The sequence below is a fragment of the Malania oleifera genome, chromosome 4 (genome assembly GCF_029873635.1).
Source record: "Malania oleifera isolate guangnan ecotype guangnan chromosome 4, ASM2987363v1, whole genome shotgun sequence".
In the NCBI taxonomy this organism is placed as follows: Eukaryota; Viridiplantae; Streptophyta; class Magnoliopsida; order Santalales; family Ximeniaceae; genus Malania; species Malania oleifera.
Genome location: NC_080420.1, coordinates 99,308,105 through 99,325,744, shown reverse-complemented (window position 1 = coordinate 99,325,744; position 17,640 = coordinate 99,308,105).

Here is a 17,640-nt window from a genome sequence, read left to right as displayed (position 1 = left end):
TTACCTTTGATGATGATTTGCGAGCTTCAATTTTCTTGTGTTTCCTGCTTGATAATTGGAGTAATCTTATTATGACTATCACTAATTCTTCTACTGGATGATTGAAGTTTAAGGATGTAATTAGTGTTGGCATGAATGATGAGATGATGAGGAACTAGTGGAAGCTTAATTAACATTGTTCCATTTGTTGAAAAAGGAAGACAACAATAAAAGGGAATAATTTTTGTCAAAGGAACTTTAATATAAAAGGGAAAATCAAAATCTAAGTGTAAGAAGAAAATCCTTTACTAGGATTGCAAGAAGGAAGAACATGTGAAGAAATATTGTCTTGAACAAAAATAAATAAATAAGAAAGGTGGAGATAAAGCAAATGTTGTTAGCACAAATAAGACATGTGATGACTTGTGTTTATTTGCATCTATAGATATTTAAGTTAGATGTATGGTTTGTGGACTCTAGTGCTTTATCCCATTGTATTGCATAGAAGGAATGTTTTTGTAATTATGTCCAAGGAGATTTTGAGCATGTTGTTGACTTTTTGAGTCCTATTCTGTTTTTGATAATGACAAATCACAGCATCTCATTTATGTGTTAAGTGAATGAACATATTTAAGTTTCAGAGCGCAAATGACCGATACAAAATGTAAGTCATGAAACACTTAAACGAGCACATCATTTAGTGTATTCCATGGATATGTGAAGAGCAAAACTTGAAGACTTGTAATTTTTTCAGTTGTAATATTTTTAGGTTTCAATCGTGAATGCGTATCATCTGATTTATATTGAATCGCATCATTGACCTTAGACTGACCTTAGGCACTCTATATTTCATGAAAAATCATTTTACAAATGTATAAAAATTATTTCAAGTGTAAAAATCATTTTTGGAATGAAAAACTCCAAAACAAGATTTTCAAGATCCCCTTCATGTTTCTTCTGTCTCATTGATGAGCAATTTTCTTAATCAATCAGTTTTCATCTTCTCAATCAATCAGTTCTCATCTTAAAATATATTCAACATGAAAATTGTGAAATTTTCTCTTAACTTTATTTTTATACCAATAACGCCCCATTTGGAGTTTCCTAGAAAATATAATGCCCAAAATACTGAAAGGTGTCTACAGTAGAAAAATTCCCTTCATGTTTCTACTTTCGCATTTATGAGAGATTTTATAAATCAATCACTTCTCATATTAAAAAGTATTCAACGTAAAAGTTTTGGAATTTTTTCTTAGCTTTCTTTTGGTACTAATAACGTTCAATTTGAAGTTGTATAGAAAAATTTATACCTGAAATACTGAAGGGTGTTTGTAGGAAAACACGCCCCAACTGTCGGAAAACGTTTAATTTTCAAAATAAACTATTATTTGAAAGCCCCAACGGTCATATAACAGCTATATTTGGTTTTTGCCTATATATACTAAGCCTAAACACTTGGAGAATGTTGGAGAAACATTTGGGAAGCTTAGTTGAATATTTTTTTCATTCTCATTCATATTTCAAACCCATTTTGAAGATCAAATTTTTATTTCTCCTACTTTCTCTTTGAAAACTCTTTTGGAGAAAATATTTTATGTTATTCAAGTAAGGCTTGAACATATATTCCCACTCATATATATTGCTTGAAAGCCTTCGTGCATTTTCAAAGGTTAGTCTTGAAGAAATCATTTTCTCCTACTTTTATCTTGAAAATCATTTTTGGAGAAAATGTTTTGAGGGTTTCCTGAAAGCTTTGAGCATTGTTTTATACTCACATTTTTATACATCAAAGCTCTTCTTATATTTGATATTTCAAAGGTCATTTGAGAAATTATTTCCATCATAACTCTATTGAGCTTCATATTTAAATTCATTTAAGAGCGCATATAGATATAGTTTTCATTGTACAAATCAGCTTGTGAAGAAGCATTTCATTGTACGCAAAAATTATTTTTCATTCATAATCTTTGTGGTTCGGGATGTGAACCATGGCCAATTGAGGGGATATCACTTGGAGAGGTATCTTCGCCTATAAGGAGTGGGTCGAGCGTGGGGTATCACTTGGAGAGGTGGGTTCGCCTATAAGGAGTGGACCGAGTGAGGGGATATTGCTCGAAGAGGTGGCTCTGCCTATAAGGAGTGTGTAATGTGGTGGCTCTGCTCGGTTTGAAGGAGTGCTATAGTGGAAATCCTTGATGGTTTGCTTAAGGCGAGGACGTAGGCGAGTATAGCCAAACCTTGTAAAAATCTCGGTGTCATTCTCTCTTCCCTTATCTCATTTAATTTTTTGCATGTGTATGATTGTATTTTTATTGTTGTGATTGTTTTACATACATGCTTTCTATTTTGATTGGGATATTATTTGTGAATCGGTCAAATAATTAGCAAACTTTTTTAAAATTCCAATTCACGCCCCCCCCCCCTTTTGGGATTACACCATTCCTCACACATGTCATTGTTGGCAATGGACAAATGGGGGAGAATTGTTCTTATAGAAGGCTAGGCACATTCTAGATTTGAAGAAGAACCTTATATCTTCTAGCAAGCTAGGCTGTGAGGGCTCTAATGTGACTTTTGGCAACAATCAATGGAAGGTGACTAGAGGGGCAATGACTGTGGCAAAGGGTGAGAAGGATGGTACATTACATGCTTTTTGGTACTTATAACAACTTTGTTTCTTTGGTTTTTGCACAAAATGAGAAGGGCACATTATGACATCGTAGAATAGGACATTTAAATGGACGTGGCATGAGCAAGGAATGCACTGCTAGGTATGATAAGTGTTGTTTTTGATTTCTATGAGGACTGCGTCTATGGAAAACAAAAAAGGGTCAGCTTTGGGAAAGATGGAAGGGAAAAGAAGGCGGAAATGTTGGATTTGGTTCACACGGATGTATAAAGAGTTGCCCTTGTTAAGTTTTTTTGGGGAAATTCCTATTTTGTATCCTTCATTGATATTGCAAGTAGGAAAATTTGGATTTTTGACATTAAAGAAAAGTCTGATGTCTTTAATATCTTCAGGAAATTGAGAGCTCTTGCAGAAAATGAACTAGGATTAAAGATAAGTGTCTCAAATATAACAATGGTAGTGAATATTGTGATGGAATAAATTTGAAGAATATTGCTCCAACAATAGGATTAAGATGATTAAGATCGAACCAAGGACATCACAACAGAATGTGTGGTGGAAAGGATGAATAAAACCATCCTAGAGTGTGCTCGGTGTTTAAGGATACACATTGGATTACCTTTACATCTTTAGGCTACAACTATAGATACTGCAGTGTTCTTGATCAATAGAATTCCATCAAGTGCTTTGGATGAAGGGATTCTAGAGGAAGTATGATAAGGTAAAACAATTGATTATTCTTTTCTGAGAATTTTTTTCTTGCATTGCTTATGTTTATATTGATAAGGAGAACATGGAGAAGTTGGACTCTAAATCACAATAGTGTGTGTTCATTGGGTATGGTGATGATAAGTATGGTTATCACCTATGGAATCATGAGCATAACAAAATCACTAGGAGCAAAGATGTAATATTCAATAAAGAATGCATGTATGTGCATAGGTTGTAGGAAAATAAAGCTGACAATGATATCAAGGACTATATGGAACTTAATGAGCTTAAGGATAATACCATACCCTGAAGCAAATCTAGAAGCCTTGGATGAGGGTGATGAAGAAGGTAATCAGGAAGGGGTACTTGCACCTCATTTTTTCCCCCTTAGAAGAAGTACTCAGATAAGGAAACCAATAGAAAAAATATGCCTTCCTCTTAACTATGTACTGTATACTAATGTTGGCGAGCTAGAGTGATTTTAGGAAGTTGTGCAGAATGAATCTAATTTGAAGTGGGAGCAAGCTATGAAGGATGAGATGACCTCTCTTGAGTAGAACCAAACATGGGAGATGGTGAAGAAACGAGATGGAAAGAGAATCTTGCGCAAAAAATGGGTATACAAAGTGAAGCATGTAGTTAAAGGAACAAAGAGGTACAAATCAAGACTTGTGGTGAAAGGTCATTAACAAAAGAAAGGTACTGATTTTAATGAAATATTTGCTTTATTTGTGAAAATGACTTCGATTCGATTAATTTTGAATATTGTGGTTGTTGAAGATTTGCATATAGAGAAAATTAGATGTAAAGATTGCATCCCTTTATGTTGACTTGGAGGAGGAAATTTGTAATGACCCTAAAATATATATATACAATAGAATAATATTTTTAGGAAGCTCATTCCCACTTCCGTTTATACTTTCTTACCAAATAATACGTACAGTAAATAATAAAATAAAATGTATATATATTATATAAGTACTAGTAGGATAATGATAAAAAAAATTAATAATAATAATAATAATAAAAAATATATAATAATATAATAATGGGAGGTCAGCAGAAGCTACCAACCTCTCTAAATCAATTTCAATTTGGCTTCTTTCCCTCCTCCCACCAATTTAAATCCAAAAATTTATTACCCTCGCCTTTTATTAAATGTTCACTAGCTAAATCCCTCTCCACTTGCATGCAACATGCAATCCACGTACCCCACCTTTTGGCCTTCTGCATGCATACATCCCATGTACTCCTCTTGCAAAATTACAAAAATATCCTCCCCCTATTTGCCTATAAACCTTCATTACATTAAAAATTTCCAAGAGTAAGTGAAGGAAAAGTGAGAGAAATAGTTAGTGGTGGAAGGAGAATTTTTATACACTTAAAATTCTTACTCTTCCACTTTTTCCAATCTCATTTTAGAAGATAAAAATTCATCTTTGACCATTTTGGAGGAATAGATCAAGGTAAGTAAGTTAAATTATGTCAGTTTTTTTTATAAATATACCTAAGTTTATTTTTGTTAAAGAAAAATTTTAATCCTCTCGAGTAATTTATAGCATTACGATATTCTATTAAAAATAAATATTTTTAACACATGATTTACATAGTGATGGATTTTTTTTAAGTACACACCTGGTTTCGAACCAAGACTTAATAGGAAAAATCTCACTTATAGTTAAAGTTACAATTTGTTTAGTTTGGTAGGCCAACCAGTTAAGTTCAGTCTTTAAACTGCACAATCCAGTCATGGGGGTAAACATGACTTACAGTTAACAGGCTGAAGGGATATTTTCAAATCAAATAATGTTGGTATTAGAGCAAAGGGACAGCTAATGTCTCCTAATCCCTGATAACTCTTGCTTATGAATGATTTTGACAAAGTAGGACTCTCCGCCCAGGGCCTTACTGGTTTAGGGCAACTAATGTCCTCATTCGTAGTGAATGCTCTGATAGGTGCCTGTTGTTACCACGGGCATAAGCCGTAAAGGGAAAGTTTCAATTGTGGTATCATATTAAAGAAAGATTTTTACAGAACAAGTTTAAGAGAAAGTGTATATATATATATATAAGTATTATAGTTATAGTTTACAGTTAACTGTTATAGCTATATTTTGATGGAAAATAATTTTATGTAGAAATTTATAACTGGTTGTTTTAGTTTTTCAAAAGTAGTTTTGAAGTTATAGTATTTCATGTTAATTGTTATGAAATTATGATATAGTAAAGCTCATCTTAGCTACACATTGATATAATCTTTTTTACTTATTAAGCGTTGTCTCACCTAATTATTATCCCACCTTATAGATAGCTTTGAAGAACATACTAGGAATCAAGCATAGCAAGCACGTGAGCGGAATTAGAGAAAGTAGTTTAGAATAAGCACTAGTATAATATTAGCTGGAGATGTTTTTATATTTTGAAATTTTTAAGAATGTTAAATTTGATGTTAGAGATATTGTTGTAAAACGGTTATTTTGTACTTTAGTATAAAAGTATTTGAGGTTTTATTATTTTCGTTATTTTTATTTATTACGTCACACCTGCGAAAAATTTATAGAAAGTCGCACCCTAGACCCCCATCGGGTTCGGGGCATGATAGAATGGTATGAGAGCCCAGGTTATACGTTCTGTAGATTTTAGTGAATAATTTTTACTAGAGTATATGTATTAACGATGATGAGGGTAGGAATGGGTAGGCTAGAGTATTTTTAGCCTATTATTTTTATTACACTATAACAATATATTTATGATTCTAAAATAAACTTTGGTCATTTATTTCAGTATGGACCCCAAAGATGGCAATGTGAATATTGAAGGAAACGAGAATAATACGAAAACTTCTCCTAGAACAAAAACTAGGTCTAGAAATCCTTATGTGGGAGCGCTTCAAGGAAATTTTCTTTGAACAATATTTTCCCACATCCACTAAAGATGCAAAAGCCAAAGAATTTACAACCTACAAGGAAATATGACTGTCTACCAATATGCGACAACATTTATTAAGTTATCCCGGTTTGCATTATATTTGATTATTGATGAATAAAAGAAAGCTCGAGAGTTTGAGAAGGCTTGAGCCCAAGGATATATGATCGAGTTGTGGTATTCCAAGTTAGGGATTTCTCCGAATTGGTGGACAAAGCAACTGTTGTTGAGAAAAGTTTGTTGGAATTGGTGTATGCCTAAGAGGAGGGTGAATTGGATATTTAAAACTTTCCTAAGTCAATTACAAACCACAATCAGTATTTCCCAACCTAGGGTTTTTCTAAGCATAAACCAATTCACCAGAAATCAAAATGAGCAAAAATGTAAAGCGATTGAAGCAATATCAATATTTCCGAAACATTCACAGTAATTAAAATAACAACATTCAAGTGCATAAATTTAAGTGTGAAAATTAAAGTCGACACTAGAAATGTTATCGGGGTTTGGCCAAACTTGCCTACGTCCCCGCCTCAAGCTCACAAGCAAGAGGATTCCACTATAGCTAGCTTAACGGGTGGAGCGGCACCTAATACAACACCTTACAAGATGGTGCACCTAGTTCTCCTAACCGGGTCTGAACTAGTCCGAGACTTTTCACAGGGCAAGTCTCCCTCTTCCAACCACACATTGGGAATATAACTTATATGAAATTTTTTATACAAACAAATATGCTGCTTACACTAAGCAGATATGTACCACTACGCACAATCAATTAATGCACTCACATATGTTAGGATATTAAGTTCAAGTGAGATTTCGTTAACCAATGTGTTAACTCTCAAAAATATGTGTGTCAATATTTATATGTGAGAGTGAGACCTTTGATTTCAAGATAATGTATTTGCAATGTGAATATTCAAAGCATCTCTAGAACCCTAAGCAAACATCTCAAAAATATTTTTTCAAATATCAAGCACAATTGATATTAGGGTTTAAGCTTGTTAAAAATGATTTTATCAAAACACAAAGCAAGCTTATGAAACTTGCAATAAGGATGCAAGTTCTTAAGCCAATGAAGATTTTTTCCCAATTTAATATTTATAAGTAAAATACAACGGGAAAACTTTAAGCTACTCTCCAAAATCAACAATCAACAAATGCAAGTATGGGAGAGTTAGCTTGCAAAGAGAATGAATGAATACCCACAAAAATAATCTCTCTCAAAGATATGTAATTAAATGAGTATGAGAAAAAGATTTTGCAATATGCTTTGTAAAAAAATGGGAGTAGGAAAGATTTAGCACAATAAATTTTCAGAGAAAAAATTTGCTAATCTATATGTCAATCACTTGCTAATTATGACAAATGAGGTGGTACATATAGAGTTGGGAGAAATTTTGACCTTTAGGGACATATTAGGTATTTTGGAAAATGTTTAATGATGTTTAATTAAAAATAACTCTGTTTTACACGCGGTAAAAATGTCCAACCCGAGAGGTTTCAGTCGACTGTATTTTAAGTTCAGTCGATCCAATTGCCAAGTTTGGTCAATTGAGGCACTTTTGAACTATAGACATAGTCGATTGAATTAAGGGCGATTTCCGAACCCTTTGAGGTTCGGTCGACTATATGTAAGTTCAGTCTGTTGAACATATAGTTCGGTCGACCCGATAAAAAATGAACTAAAGATTTAGTTGGCTAAATGATTGGGTGTCAGACACGAGTCAGTTCGGTTGACTGAGGAAGATATGTTCAAAAAATGTTCGGTCGGCGGAACCCTGGTCAAATTGTTGACCCCTGAGAGGTCTGGTCGACTGAGCTGAATATAGACAGCTGGGTTCGGTCGACCGAAACCCTTTCAAATTTAATTTTAGGTCTAGATTTTTGTTAGAAGTTACCTTTAATACATATGGTATGATTTGTGCAAGTGATGTGTAGGGACCTAGGGTTGATCTATGGCCTAGGCTTTTTAATTAGTCTCAAAAATCCGGTGTCGGTCGACCGAAGGGTGATCCCTAAGGTCATTTTACGGTATTGAGCATAAAAACCTATTATGCATGATATACAGATTATTACAGACCCAAAATATAAAACAAAATGCATTTTACAATAAGAACAAATGTCTTCAATCTTCTTGCTCGTATGTCTTCATGGAATGCACCAAATACATATGATCTTGGAGTTTCTTCTAGCTTCCAAGTCCCTTGATCTTATGAGTGCTGAAATTTAGACATGTTCACATACTTAAACACACTTAAGATATTAGTACTTTATCAGCATCAAAACAGATATCGGACTCAAAAAGTCAACAAAGTCTATAAAAGAGTGCTAAGATGTACGACTAGAGAAAGAGGCCCATGCCTCAAGAATTTTACTCTGGTGGAAATCAAGGCCCTTGGAAAAAGAATAATAATAGTTTGGGCTAGAGGTAAGCAATGGGAAACTAGGCCTATTAAAATAATCACCATACCTTACAGTTTATAGTTTACAGAGTGCAGTAACACTGTTTTACTGAGTGGTTTATTGAGCAGTGGATTTCTCATGAGTGTACACCTGAAACTGTACCACGACTTAAAAGAGAAAATCTCACTTGTAGTTAAAGTTATAGTTTGATTTAGTTGGTAGGCCTGCCAACTAAGTTCAGTATTCGGACCGTACAACCCAGTTATAGGGGTAAACATGACTTACAGTTAACAAACTTAAGAGATGTTGTCAAATCAAATTATGTTGGTATCAGAACAAAGGAACATCTAATGTTTCCTAATCCCCAGGAACTCTTGCTTATGAATGATTGTGGTGAAGTAGGACTCTCCGCCTGGGGGCTTGTTGGTTTAGGGCAGCTAATGTCCCCCACTCGCAGCGAGTGCTCTTCTAAGTGCTCATTTGTAATACCCCAAAAAATCGTACGTATGTAAGTGGATATATATATATATATATATATGCATTTTTAGTTAGACGATGCTTAAATAAACTTCTTAATGATAGAGCATTAAGTATATTTTAGAAAAGAAAAGAGAAGGTTTGGTTTAAGACCAATCCGTCAATGGTTTGGTGGAGCTTGGAGAAACCGTTGACGGTTTTGAGTTATTGAAGGCTGGTAAAGGTAAAACAGTAAAATAAGTGTTTGGTAAAAGGTCAAACCGTCGACGGTTTTTTGTGGAAGCAGTAGCCTATAAATGGAGTTCTAGTAGGAAGCGAGGCTCTCTCTCTCTCTCTCTCTCTCTCCTCAAATTCTCTTTAGATCTTCAACTAAATTGACGATTATACGCTATATCAGGGTTCCAGCTTCCATCATTGTCTTTTTAATCGGGATGGATTCGCGGTTTGGGGATCCTAGACACCACTCCGAGGCTAAGGTAAGGAAACAAGTTATGTCAATTATTTTACGAAATTGTACCAATTAAATTATAGCATGTGATTTCGAGATTACCATATATGAATTTTTGGATAATACAGGGTATGAAATTATGGGTATGGAGACTTATGATTTTACATGGGATATATATATTTAGGAAAAAACCTGAGTTTCGTGCTCTAACTGTTGCAGGCATTATTTTAGGATCCTCGCAAGCGTATCTTTAGTAAGAAGCAGGTAAAGGGAATAGATTATGTTAGATATTTTTAGAAGTTTAATTGATTAAAAATAAAGCATGTGATTATCAAAATATTATATATGACTTTTTGAATTATCAGGCTTATGGAAATAAAAAGTTTGAATTAATTATTATATGTATGTTTTGGGAAAAATCAGTTGTTGAATTTAAGTAGGTCCCCAGAGATGAGTATATGATTATTTTGAGCAGAAGAATATATTTATTCCAGGAAGATTATTATAAATGAATTATCACTCAAATTGTGTGGCATGAGTAAATAAATATGATACAACATGAATAAACTCGTTAGCATATTTTATGGATTTGTACAGTAAAGTATAGTTTTATATGGTATTATGACATGATAGTTTTACCTAGAGATGTGATTTTATACGGAGTTATGAATATATATATATATATATATGTTAGCTTTGGTGCAATCCCAAGAGGGGGGGTGAATTGGATATTTAAAATTTATCGCCTAGGTTAAACCAGATAAACAGTATTACTTAAACTAGGGTTTGTTTATGCAAATGTAAACCTAATCATTCACAATATAACATACATGTGCAGTAAGTAAATTACGGAAACGTAAATGAACATGCACGATATGTTATCGAGGTTCGGCCAACAGTGCCTACGTCCCCGCCTCTAACTCGCAAGTCAGAGGATTCCACTAATAGCTCACTTAAGGGTGGAACGACATTGTTTACAATCAGGTCAAATTAACACAGGGCTGACCTCAACCTTAACCAGGTCAATTAGCGGGCTGAACTCAACCTACACGCCTTAACAGGACGACACACCTAGCTTTCCTAACCGGGTCTAAGCCAATCCGGGACTATTCCAGGGCTAGTCTCCCTCTTCAGGCCCGTGCTTGGATATACAACTAATGTGTATACAAACAGATGGTACAGTGATTGTGCTTTCGTGTAAAGCAGATATGTACCCAGTTACGCATAGTATAATCAATACACTACCAAAAGATAGGATTTGATAAGCTCGATGTAGTCTAAGTATTTACTCTCAAATATTTATGCAAATATAACAATCAATGCGTGAGAGTGTAAATAGTATGATCTTTGTGTCAACATAATATTTCAGTCACAATGCACAAACAAAGATCACAAGCACATTTCAAATATCTCAACAAATAATATTTCTCAATATAAACCACAAGAAATATTCAAGGATGGTTAGCAAAATTATTTATTTGATCTTTGTATTAAGAAGATATTCTCAATAAAAAAAACATAGTAACAAAGATCTTTAGCACACAAGCAAATATCTCAAAATATTTTTCTCAAGATAAATCACAAGAGATATTTGAAAAACGATTTGTGAAATATTTTTCGCAACCAAAACTCAATATGAATTCTTGAGTATCGCAATGAAAATGCAAAACTCAGAAGCCCAAGGAAGTTTTCCTATGGAAGGCTTATTTATAAAGCCCCCTAGGAGAACTTGTAGCTTACTCTCTATGAAATATAGATTATAAATAAAACAACCAAAAGAGAGTTTAAACTAGGTGAGATAAGAACAAGAATACTCTTACAAGAAGGTATTTGCAATATAAATGAGTAAGAGTAGGAGTTTAAAGCTTGAATATGAAATATAGGCTTTTTAAGATTGAGAGGATTTTGGCTAATTATATTTGCTAATCTCTTGCTCATTATTCCAAATGAGGGGATATATATAGACTACCCTTAAAATATGACGGACACATATGGGATTATTAGGAAAGTTTTATTATATTTTAACCAAGTTAACCTCGTTAAAAAATATTAACCATGGTAAAAATTAAGGGGCAACCCGAGAGGTTCGGTCGACCATAATTGTTTCGGTCGACCAGGACTCAAATGGTTTGGTTGACCAGGGGGATTTTGAACTGAAGGCTCGGTCGACCGTAAATATGTGTCAAAGGCAATTTTTTGAGATTCGGTCGACCAGGAGAAAATTGAACTAAATGGTCGGTCGACCGAGATAGGCGATTTTTCAAATTAGCACGGTTCGGTCGACCAGGAGATTTTGAACTAAATGGTTCGGTCGACCAGACCGTTGAGACATCTCTCGAGGACCCTCGGTCGACTAGGTAGTTGGAGTACAAAATTGGCTCGGTCGACCAGATGGTCAAATTGTTTGACCCAGGGAGGTTTCACTCAACTGGGAATTTTGAACTATAACAGTTCGGTCGACCGAACTATGGTCAAACGGTTGACTTGGTCCGGGTTCGGTCGACCAGGCGTATTTGTACTGTGAAGTACGGTCGACCGAAAGTACCCATTTAGAGCATTTTTGTCCCATTTAAGCATGCAAACACTCTATTTAAATGAACATTCATATATATATGCATGAGTGAGTGTCCTAGGGTCATTTCTAGGCCTTTTTCAAAACACCGAAAAAATCCAGTGTCGGTCGACCTTCCCTAACGTCCATCTATGGTCTTGAGCTTATCGATCCTACCATGCAGGTAAGGCATTAATTATTACAGACCATGTTCTCCTAATTACTATTACAGACCCAAATAAATGATTAAATTACAATACAACATAAATAGGGTCTTCAGGTCTTCACTTCATGTGTCGTGTGCGTGCACCATAGGATACGTTCGATCGGTCCTGCACACAAATTCATCAAACCATTAAATACTAGAGTATTTGTCATAATAAAAACAGGGTATGACCCATAGGGTCAACAATATATATATAGAGTTGTGGGTATTGTGAAATCATGAAATATGGTTTAATTCAGAAATTATGATATGATGGTTCAGCCGGCTAAGTGTTGTGATTAGTTATGAATGACGATTATATATAAAAATATGTTGATAAATATAGTTCCCTCCCTATATACGGGTCAACATGAGGTTATCCTCCTCGTATACCGGTCAACATGATGATGAGTTTAGTAGAGTCCCTCCCTGTATATGGATTAGTATGAGATTATTCTCCTTGTATACAGGTCAGCATGAGGATGAGTATAGTAGAGTCCCTCCCTATATATGAGTGGGCGTGAGGTTATCCTCCTCATATATCAGTTAGCATGGGGGTGAGTTTGGTAGAGTCCCTCCTTGTATATGGGTCAGCATGAGGTTATCCTCCTTGTATATAGGTCAGCATGAGGAAGAATATAGTAGAGTCACTCCTTGTATACGGGCTAGCATGAGGTTATCCTCCTCGTATATAGGTCCGCATGAGGATGAGTATAGCATAATCCCTTCCTATATACAGGCCAGCATGAGGTTATCCTCCTTGTATACAGGTCAGCATGAGGATGAGCAGTATATGATGATATGAGGGACTAATCAAGAAAGATTCTATTAGGTATATATATAACAGATGATTTACGTACACAAAGGAATCCATCGCAATAAAGTATGAGTATGGTAGTATTCCCTCCTCGTATACGGACCAGCATGACGTTGTATCCTTCTCGCATACGCGCCAGCATGAGGTTGTATCCTTCTCGCATACGCGCCAGCATGAGGATGAACAGTGTAGAGTATGATGATACAACATATTATTACATAGTCATGATATGACAAATCTATACAGTATTATGTTATGTCAACTAATTATAGAATTATGTTATGATAGTTTTATGCAGCAATATGGTACAATAGTGTTATATAGAGTTATGATTATATATATATATATATATATATATATATGTGTGTGTGTGTGTGTGTGTGTGTGTGTGTGTGACTCTATACTAAGTTATGAGCACATACTAAAATATGATTTTATACTGAGATACAGTTATAAAGGCATGCATGTGGATTTATGAGAATAGAGTATTTAGTGAGCTAAAATACATTTTGAAATGGAAATATGTATTTTCAAATATATATATATATATATATATATATATATATGTGTGAGTACAGTACTAATGATATTTCAATAAACGTGAGAACACTATTAATGATATTACAGTAAAAGTGCATTAATAAATAGTTATATCTTGCTTACATGATAACTCACCTACTACACACTGATAATAATTTATCCCTACTTACCGAGAGGTGTCTCACCCCATGAAAATTATAACATTTTACAGATTCACATGGAGGATAGCTGTAATCAGAGTAGCGCAGCAAAAGCGTGGGTGGGATAGAAGGTCTTACCTAGAATTGTACTATTTTATTATGTCTTAATGTTTATGAGCGGTAGGGATGTACTTTGTGATGTCGTAGATGATATTATTTTATTGGGATGATTTAGTACTCTCGTAATTGATTATTAAGGTCTTCCGTTGTATGAAATATTTAGGTTATTACAGGTGGTATCAGAGAAATTTTAAATATGAACGAGATTTTTTGGGTCGTTACACCATTGTTGCCACGGGCGTAAGTCCTATAAGAAAAGTTTTAATTGTGGTATTAGAGCAAAGAAAGATTTTTACAGAACAAGTATAAGAGAAATTATATATATATATATATATATATGTATATATATATATATTTATTTATTTATTTATATATGAGAACAGAGCCTATAGTTAGAAGGCCTAAGAGATATTTTTACAAAGCAAGTAACAGAGAAAGTATGTATATAATATATATTTTTATACATATATATAAGTATTATAGTTACTGTTTACAGTTAATAGTTACAGTATACAGTTATAAATTTTACAACTATATTTTGATGGAAAATAATTTTATGCAGAAATTTATAAATGGTTGTTTCAGTTTTTCAAAAGCAGTTTTGAAGTTATAATTTTTCATGTTAATTGTTACGAAATTATGATACAGTAAAGCTTATCTTAGCTACACACTGATATAGTTTTTCTTACTTATTGGACATTGTCTCACCTATTTATTATCCCACCTTACGAATAGCTTTGAAGAACGTACTAGGAATCAGGCATAGCAAGCACGTGGGCGGGATTAGAGAAAACAGTTTAGAATAAATACTAGTATAGTATCAACTGGAGATGTTTTTGTATTTTGAAATTTTTATGAATGTTAAATTTGATATTGGAGATATTGTTGTAACACGGTTATTTAGTACTCTAATATAAAAGTATTTGAGGTTTTATTATTTCTGCTGTTTTTATTTGTTACGCCACACCTGCGAAAAATTTATAGAAAGTCGCACCCTAGACCCCCATCGGGTTTGGGGCATGACAAAATTTATATGTGTCAACCTAAAGGTTTTGAAGTCAAGGGTAAGGAGGAAACGATTTGCCATTTGAAGAAGAGCTGGTATGACCTCAAATAAGCTTTTAGGCAGTGGTACTTGAAGTTTGATAGGTCTATGTAGGAATAAAATTCTGCAGATGTCACTTAGATCACTGTATATTTTCAGAAGTTTGATAATGGTGATTACATTATTTTGATTTTGTATGTAGATGATATGCTTATGACAGGTACAATTGTGGAAAAGATCAATGAATTCAAGAAGAAGTTAGCAGGTGTATTCTCTATGAAAGACTTGGGTGAAGCAAAGCAACTTCTTGATATGAAGATAATCATAGACAAAAATCAAAAGAAGTTATGGTTATCTCAGTAAGTGTACATTGAGAGGGTTCTAAACATGTTTAACTAGAATAAATCAAATCCGGTGACAACTCCTATTGTAAGTCATTTCAAGATTTTGAGAAAGTTGTATTCCAGTACAAACAAAGGAGAAAGAGTACATGGATAATGTACCTTATCCATTAGTTACTAGCAGTCTTATGTATGTCATGGTGTGTACACGACCATAAATAAAACATATAGTGAGAGTAGTGAGCAGATTTATGAAGAACCTAAGGAAATAACATTGACAAATAGTAAAATAGATTCTTAGGTACTTGAGAGGAACATCCAAACATTGTTTAAGTTTTGGGGGAGTTAACACTGCAGATGGTTGTTGCCTTATCTACTATAGAAGCTGAATATGTTGCTAATATTGAAGCTAGCAAAGTGATTATTTGGCTCAGAGATTGATGGATGAGTTGGGTTTTGAATGAGTGGAATGTAGGTTATGGAGTGATAGCCATAGTGCAATTCACCATGGAAAGAATTAAGCATTTCATTCAAGAACAAAGCACAATCAATTGAGGTATCATTTCACATGGTCATTGTTGGAGGATGGTAGGTAAATTGGTGTCAGAGAAGATAAGCATCCCACATACATGTCAACGAAGGTGGTTGATAGGCAAAAGTTGAGTTCTTGCTCAACTTTGATTCGGTTAGGTTGATTTATGATGGTTTGAGTTATGGTCAATGTTAGAGGTTGCAGGGCCTTTAGCAGTGGATGTAAATTAATATCCAAGTAGGAGATTGTTTTATGTGGAGCATGATTTTGTAGAATAGGGAGTATTACATGGGTAGTATTCTAGGTACAAATTTTGTCTATGACTTCACATGGATAGTCGAAGGGGGGTGCACCCCCTAGTGGTGGTCTTGCTAGTCGATTAGCAAGCAAGGGTCCAAGAGGCTACCCTCGAAACAAAATATTTTATCTTGAGAGGAATACTTATGTAATTTTGTGTTTTATGAAGGTTTCCCTATATTTTCATATAAAAATATATTATCCCTGTGAAAATTGTTGGATACTAGGAGCGTGAGGGAAAGAGGATGGGCTATTCTACTTGTACTTGTTGCTAAATAATGTAATTGATGACCTATCTTACTTTGAGGACGTAGACAAATTGCCAAACTTCGTAAAATCTTGTATTCTGTGAATTGTGTGTGTGTTTGCTTTTGTTTTGTTTTTTGTTTTTTGTTTTTTTTTTCTATTTCTCATTTTTCGTTCGTTGCTGGTTTTATTGCAATTTTTTATAACACTCTATATGCAACTTGGCCTTGAAATTGATTATCTATGTCCTTTGCAGTTATCCTAAAGCCAATATTTTAGCACCATGGATTTTATTTTGGGAACCTTAGAGCTAAACATCGTGACACTCCTTAGGAGAAAAACATTATCTTTATGTGCTAAACCAAGAAACGATTAAAAGTTCTTGTACTTCACCTACTTAACATATTAGAAACCTTTCTTAACAACTTGAAAGTTGGAAAGAAGCTCTGGAGCTTAATGGATGATCCCATCTTGATTTATTGGGTGTGCCCATAGTAGGACTTGATTAAGATTAACACTAATGGCAGCTCCCTAGAGTGTAGGTGCAAGTGATTTCTTAAGGGATCATTTTGGGAATTGGATTGTGGGATTTACTCCTTATATTAGTCGTGTTACTAATATGTATGCGAAGTTTTAAGAAATCCTTAATGGTATTGAGATAGTTTGGAAAAAATGATTTTGCAATATCATCCTTGAATTGGACTCCAAGAAGCATAATGTGCTATTTAGAGCATATGATAATTCTCACTTTCATTAATCAACTTTATTACATCCAATCAAACCTTCAAAGAGATTGGGTCTAAAAGCTTCAACACATTTTTCGTGAAGACAATTAATGTACATACTTCTTAGTGAGACTAGACACTAATTAAGACTCTTCATTGATTATTTAGAATATTCCTCTTCTAAGCATTCACATTCTTTTACAAGTGGATGCATGTACTATCTTGGTTTTCCAAGAGCTTACTCTTCTTTTCTTCTATTTGTACCAAACCAAAAAGGGAGAATTCTTACCTTTGACCATCTACATGAACACGAGGAAAAATTGGGATTGGATTAATGAGAAAGACTTACTTGTTGAGAGTACTTTACTTCTTCCATTAAAATAGTGCCACGTGAACAATGTGATTCTACACAAGTTTATAGGGTACAATTTTAGTAGAGGTAGCATGACCTTGGAACACCTTATAGCCCATTTAGTTGTAAAAATATTTTCTATTTTCTATCTTTCTTT